Consider the following 8,016-nt stretch of genomic DNA (forward strand, 5'->3'; position numbering starts at 1 on the left):
TTCCATCTAGACACCTGTTGCCGAGAGCACACAAAAACTTATAAGATTCACGGAATGGGACAAAACACCAAATTGAGACTCCTCATGCAGAATTATGCAAAAAAATATTCCTCTGTGACAACGTTTAAAACCAAAGGTGAATGCATGGAGAGGCAGATTGGCCGTAGCCCGGCTAATATCGAGATCCAGAAAGAAGGCCTGTTTAAATTCTACGAACCCAATTCCCAAACATCGTCCCTTACAAAGCCAGATCACCTACAGAGAGATTTAGGATCCGGAGAAGAGGAGTTCCCTAAGCAAGCTGGGCTCTGTTTCACAACAGACCCACAAAGCCCAGGGACAGCAACACAATTAGACCCAACCAAATCATGAGAAAAGCGAGAGAGAGATAATTACGTGGAACACATTGGAAATAAATTAACAAAAAAAGAGAGCAAGAGTAGATGATATTTCACTAATCAGAGACGTACACAGTGGCAGAATACCTGCCACCTGTGACTGACCCAAGGAAAGCTTTGACATGGTGCCAGACTCATTGAGATGCCTCTGCTATTTAGAAATAGCGCCTTAGGCAGACCTGGCCTCAGAGAAGACAGGCTATGTGCTCACTGCCCACAAATGAGGTGAAACTGAGCATGCACTTCCTAGACCTCCTGCCCAATGTATGACTATTAGAGACACCAACTATTCCCTAGATACACAGGACCCACAAGAATTATGAAAACAAAATCCATTTTGATAAAATCTCAATATCTACTGGACAAAGTGAAATTACCACAGTGGTATCCATCCACAGCAAGATGTGTGACCTGTTGCCACAAAGAAAGTCACCAGTTTGAGAACAAACACCATTGTAAATACAACCCATATTTTATGCTATGTATTTCCTTTGTACTTTACTATTATGTACATCGTTACAACACCGATATATACACTATACATGACATATGTAATGTCTTTATTATTTGAAACTTCGTGAAGGGTGTAATATATATGTTCATTTTTATTGTTTATTTAAACGTTTTGGGTATTATCTTATTTCACTTGGTTTCGGCAATGTTAACATATGTTTCCATTCTGATAAAAGCCCCTTGAATTGAATTGATTTGAGAGATAGGACAGATTTCAGACTGCCCCACTGGTATACCAGAATCTAGAGGAGATCCAACAACTACTATATCAAGTGAGAGAGGAGGGAGACTCAAAGACTGTCTCGCAGGCTATATCAACTAAAGCGTTCCAACAACTCTTGTCAAGGGAGGAAGAGGAAGAAAGGAGGGTCGAGAAGGGAGAGGGAGAGGGGATGGAGCGGATTCTCTACTTGTCCAGAAGGAAAACTAAAATCCACTCAGCTGGCCTGAGGCTGAGTTCAGAAACCTGTTCTATTAACACCACATGAGCTCAGGACCAAGGGAACATCCAACAATCAGAAAATAAACATTACAACACCAGTCAAACAACTACATTGTTACTTGGAAAACACAAGCACAGGCCACAAAGCCAAAATGAAGTGGCTATCTTGGCCCTAAATCGACAGTACACCGTACGCTAACTATTTTGGTTACTGCATCATAACCTTGACAGAGTACAGGTCAGTGAGCACAGCTTGCCCATTGATGGGTTATTAGATACATGCGAGGGAAAACCTGGCTCCCTGTAGAGGAAAGGACTGTGCAACCACTGCACAACCGCAGAACGGAGACAGAGATGCATTTCCTGACAACAAAAAAAAAAAAAAAAAAAAAAAAAAAAAAAAAAGTGAAAAAAAAATTGCCAAAAAGATAAAAACAATTGAGGAGTGTTCTGAGTTCCGGCAAGTATGAAAGGAGAGAGAGAGAGAGGCAAGCTGCTCAACCGTGAGTGCCTTGTTGGTGGTATGTGATGAGAAAATGTGTTAGCCTCCACTAATTCTAAAAAATAACTTTCCAAGTGTCAAGAAATGATTGAACAGCAAATTCTATTCAATCACAAAAAAAAAGTAGCTGTGCGACCTCAAATATTGTACAGCAAAATTAAGCTGAGCGTGTGATGTGGTCATTGAGCGGTTGTAGAACAAACCTTTTAGGCAGAGGAGGTGAGTACACTACATTAAACATTCGTCTGTCTAGACGTGTTTGGATTGGGTGACCCTTACCTTACCATTTTACCTAAATTGCACTAAACTTAAGCTTTATAGACCCGATTTACAAAAACCAGCATAGCATTACCTTATCCAAATGGTTAAGTGCCTAAATTTAATGTTTTAACCCTATCACTTTAACCCTAACTCTCTTAGTTCAAATGGTTAGTGTCCTAAAAATTATTGTATATTTTCTAACCTATCACAGGTTCTCTCTCTTTTAATACCCTTTATCCGTATACCGTTATTGGTGGATGGAAGTGTCTCTGTCGTAACTGTGACTCTTTTTTGCTTGGTATACTTCTTACCACAAACCTGTATACCCCTTACCGTAACCATTTGGAGAGCAGTAAGAGTGACATTAATACGTAATGCTTCTAACCCTACCAGCAACCTTTAAGACCCTAGCTTTTCTTACTTAACCATTGTCTGGAAACAGGCAGATGAGTGCCAGACACATGACACATATAAAATCCTCAACTTCTAAGAATTCGCACTTTTGTGAGAACATGGAAATCGCGACGCAATCGGATTGCACCATTGCGCAAGGGCACTCAGAAAAACACTTTGAAATGTTTAAGTTAGGAGTTGTTAGTCGCCAGTAGACAGAGCAGGTGTGCGCAGAAGCATTTGTGAATCTCTCTAGTTTAGGTTTTCAGTATGGGGAGCTGTAATGGAGCGTGATGGAAATCTGCAGCCAGCTTGTTATTTATTTCGAGTTCGCGTCAACACACTCGGTCTGTGAAATCAATTACGCATCAGAGCCTACCTTATCTCGTGGGCTGCGTTTCACCTTTGTTACGGTTCAAATGATCAAATGAATTGAAAACGTTTCACGGGAGATTCGATGTTCATCCACTTCCATTGCTAACGACTCATCCACGTCTACCATTGCTTACAAATGGACTGACTTCATTATGCATACTAATGTCGAGAGACTGGTAGGGTGAGGAGGTAGGGAGGGATGGATGGAGAGACTGGTAGGGTGAGGAGGTAGGGAGGGATGGATGGAGAGACTTGTAGGGTGAGGGAGTAGACATGGAGGAGATCAGGGTAGGGAGGGAGGGATGGAGAGACTGGTAGGGTGAGGGAGTAGAGATGGAGGAGGTCAGGGTAGGGAGGGAGGGATGAGAGACTGGTAGAGTGAGGAGGTTGGGAGGGATGGATGGAGAGACTGGTAGAGTGAGGAGGTAGGGAGGGATGGATGGATGGCGAGGGGCAGGTTGTGGGACCAGACATTGTGACGTAATAGAGACACTCTTGAAGGGGGGATGAGAGGAGTGAAAAGTGTGAGACCGCCTGAGAGGGTTTGAAAGAGAGAGAGGGAGATATAGAGATAGAGGGGGGAGAATGAGAGAGAGAATCAAACTGTATATGTCACATGCGCCGAATACAACAGGTGTAGAACTTACCGTTAAATTCTTACTTACAATTACTTACTTAATCAAGAAATAGAGTTAATATTTACTAAATCAAATAAAGTTAAAACAAACGAATGAATCAAATGGTAACACAATAAATGTAAAATGTAAATAGTCAGCGTGGCCATTTGATTAGTTTAGTTGTTCAGTAGTCTTATGGCTTGAGGGTAGAAGCTGTTAAGGAGCCTGTTGGTCCCAGACTTGGCGCTCCGGTACTGCTTGCCGTGCGATAGTAGAGAGAACAGTCTGTGACTTGAGTGACTGGAGTCTTAGACAGTTTTTGGGGCCTTCCTCTGACACCGCCTAGTAAATAGGTCCTGGATGTTAGAATGCTTGGCCGCAGAGATGTACTGGGCCGTACGCACTACCCTCTGTACCAGGTGGTAATGCAACCGGTCAGAATGCTCTCGATGGTGCAGCTGTAGAACTTTTTGAGGATCTCCTGAGGGGGAAAAGGTTTTGTTGTGCCCTCTACACAACTGTCTTGGTGTGTTTGGACCATGACAGTTTGTTGGTGATGTGGACACCAAGGAACTTGAAACCGCTCCACTTCAGTCCTGTCAATGTTAATGGCCCGCCTTTTCCTGTTGTCCACAATAAGCTCCTTTTTCTTGATCAAGTTGAGGGAGAGATTGTTGTCCTGGCACCACATGACCAGGTCTCTGACCTCCTCCCTATAGGTTGTCTCATCGTTGTCAGTGATGTGGCCTACCACTGTTGTGTCATCAGCAAACCTAATGATTGTGTTGGAGTCACGCTTGGCCACGGAGTCGTGGGTGAACAGGGAGTACAGGAGGGGACTAAGCACGCACCCCTGAGGGGCCCCAGGGTTGAGGATCAGCGTGTCAGATGTGTTGTTGCCTACCCTTACCACCTGGGGGCGTCAGAAAGTCCAGGATCCAGTTGCAGAGGGAGGTGTTTAGTCCCAGGGTCCTTAGCTTAGTGATGAGCTTTGAGGGCACTATGGTGTTGAACGCTGAGCTGTAGTCAATGAACAGCATTATCACAAAGGTGTTCCTTTTGTCCAGGTTTGCGATTGAGATTGCGTCATCTGTGGATCTTTTGGTGCGGTATGCAAATTGGAGTGGATCTAGGGTTTCTGGCATGATGGTGTTGATGTGAGTCATGACCAGCCTTTCAAAGCACTTCATGGCTACCTACGTGAGTGCTACGGGGCGGTAATTATGTAGGCAGGTTACCTTCACTATCTGTGGCACAGGGACTATGGTGGTCTGTTTGAAACATGTAGGTATTACAGACTCGACCAAGGAGAGGTTGAAAATGTCAGTGAAGACATGCTTTGAGTACACGTTCTGGTAATCAGTCTGGCCCCCGCAGCTTTGTAAATGTTGACCTGTTTGAAGGTCTTGCTCACATCGACTATGGAGAGCGTGATCATACAGTCATCCAGAACAGCTGATGCTCTCATGCATGTTTCAGTGTTACTTCCTTAATCACACAGTTATCCGGAACAGCATTCAGCTCATCCGGTAGGTTCGCTGTGCAGCGTCCGGCTGGTTTTCCCCATGTAATTCGTAATAGTTTTAAAGCCCGGCCACATCTGATGAGCGTCAGAGCCGGTGTAGTAGGATTCAATCTTAATCCTGTATTAACGCATTTGCCTGTTTGATGGTTTGTCTGAGGCCATAGCGGGATTTCTTATATAGTGTCCGGATTAGTCTCCTTGAAAGTGGAAGCTCTAGCCTTTAGCTCGGGTGGATGTTGCCTGCAATCCATTGCTTCTGGTTGGGAAATGTACGTACGGTCACTGTGGGGACGAGGTCGTCGATGCACTTATTGATGAAGCCGGAGACTAAGGTGGTATGCTTCTCAAACATATTCCAGTCTATGCTAGCAAAACAGTCCTGTTGCGTAGCATCTGCGTTATCTGACCACTTCCGTAATTGAGCAAGTCACTGGTACTTCCTGCTTTAGTTTTTGCTTGTAAGCAGGAATCAGGGGGATAGAATTATGGCCAGATTTGTCAAATGGAGGTGGAGGGAGAGCTTTCTATGCGTCTCTGTGTGTGGAGTGAAGGTGGTCTACAGTTTTTTTTTCATCTGTTTACACGTGACATACTGGTAGAAATGAGGTAAAACTGATTTAAGTTTGCCTGCATTGAAGTCCCCGTCACCTAGGAGCAACTCTTCTGGATGAGCATTTTCTTGTTTGCTTATGGCCTTATATAGCTCGTTGAGTGCGGTCTTAGTGCCAGTATCGGTCTGTGGAGGTATGTTGACACATACAGATGAAAACTCTCTAGGTAGATAGTGTGGACTACAGCTTATTGTGAGATACTCTACCTCAGGCGAGCAAAACCTCTAGACTTCCTTAGATATTGTGCACCAGCTGTTGTTTACAAATATAAAAAGGCTGCCACCCCGTGTCTTACAAGAGGCTGCTGTTCTGTCCTGCCGATGGAGTGTATAACCTGCCGCCAGCTGTATGTTATTCATGTCAATGTTACAGTTTTTAATGTCCCGTTTGTAGGATAGTCTTTCTCGTAGAGTGTCCAGTTTGTTTTCCAATGATTGCACGTTGGCCAATAATACGGAGGGTAGTGGTGGTTTACTCACTCGCCGAAGAATTCTCACAAGGCACCCAGACCTCTGCCCAGACCTCAGAGAGAGAGAGAGAGACAGAGAGAGAGAGAGAGAGAGACAGAGAGAGACCTCAGAAGAGAGAGAGAGGAGAGAGGAATGATATAGAGAGAGAGAGAGGAGAGACAGAGATAATAGAGAGAGAGAGAAAGAGAGACAGTCAAGAGAGACAAGAGACAGAGAGCAGAGACAGAGCAGAGGAGAGGCGGACAGAGAGACAGAGAGACAGAGAGAGAGAGAGAGAGAGAGCGGAGAGAGAGAGTGAGAGAGACACAGACAGAACAGACAGACAGACAGACAGAATGACAGACAGAGCGACCAGACAGACAGACAGACAGGACAGACAGACAGACAGACAGACAGACAGACAGACAGACAGGACAGACAGACAGACAGACAGACAGACAGACAGACAGACAGACAGACAGACAGACAGACAGACAGACAGACAGACAGACAGACAGACAGACAGACAGAGACCTTTATCCCCCCAGCTGTCAGAGAGATAATAGAATGTTCACCGGGTCAGAATCGACACACTGATCAAATCAGAGTGTTTGGGCTCGTGCCTCTTGCACGCGTCCGTCCGTGTGTGTGCTCAAAGTCTAAACAAAAAATGACAATTGCCACTCGTTTACTAAAACTGGCCACAAAAAAAGACAACTGTAGTACAGAATGAATCTTCTGAGAATATATTAGGCTTTTAAGTCCCCCTTTATCTTCCCGTTCTGCTTTTTAAACCCCTCTCTTAGACATTCTGACATTATAATGGTGGAGGATAGTAATGGTCTCTCTATGGGGGAGGATAGTAATGGTGAGGATAGTAATGGTGAGGATAGTAATGTTGATAATAGTAATGGTGATGATGGGGGAGGATAGTAATGGTCTGTTATGGGGGAGGATAGTAATTGTGATGATAGTAATTGTGATGATGGTAATTGTGATGATGGGGGAGGATAGTAATGGTGAGGATAGTAATTGTGATGATGGTAATTGTGATGATGGGGGAGGATAGTAATGGTGAGGATAGTAATTGTGATGATGGTAATGGTGATGATGGTAATGGTGATGATAGTAATGGTGATGATGGTAATGGTGATGATGGTAATGGTGATGATGGTAATGGTCTCTTCATCTTTTAAAGATAATCCCTGTCCATTTGTCTGTCTTTAAATGCCACCATAAAGGTTAAAGGTGAAATGCAACAGGGGAACGAAACAAACATTTGGCCATCAGCTGACTTCAGTTTATGTTATGGTTGTTATTCATGGTACAAGTTGCAGGTAGCTACGATACTCATCCACCAAATGACTGTGAAGGTATGAGTCGCAGGGGGAAACGTTTAAACAAAACGTTTAAAAATCAACAGACTTTAATCGATGTCAATGTTGTTATTGGTGGTAAGTTGTATAGTTAGAATAGTCAATCCCAAAATAATTTAACGCTTTAAAGCTTTTAGTCTTGCTTTACACAAAACGTTCAGTACGTGATACAGCTGATGATCAGACAGAACAATAGAGCCAGTAATAGAGCCAGTATGGTGCCATAGTTTCATGTAGCTCAATGATAATTACAGGCTGTTTGAAGAAACTGAAATCTGGTGGATCCGCTAAAAGGCAAAGCCTCCATATTTCTCTTATTTCCGCTGAAAACGCCTGAAAAAGCCATCCTGCCTCTTTCCTCTCATCCTCCTCATCCTCTCTTCCTCCTGCTCTTCAAATGTCAGGCAGACAGAGGGATGTGACAGGTGGTTGAGGAGAGGGAGATTGTTGAACTCCTCTCAGATCAAAAATCAATCGAGAAAAGAGCAAGAGGTGTGTGTGTGTGTGTGTGTGTGTGTGTGTGTGTGTGTGTGTGTGTGTGTGTGTGTGTGTGT

This window comes from Salvelinus sp. IW2-2015, unplaced genomic scaffold (assembly GCF_002910315.2).
Source record: "Salvelinus sp. IW2-2015 unplaced genomic scaffold, ASM291031v2 Un_scaffold2185, whole genome shotgun sequence".
NCBI lineage: Eukaryota > Metazoa > Chordata > Actinopteri > Salmoniformes > Salmonidae > Salvelinus > Salvelinus sp. IW2-2015.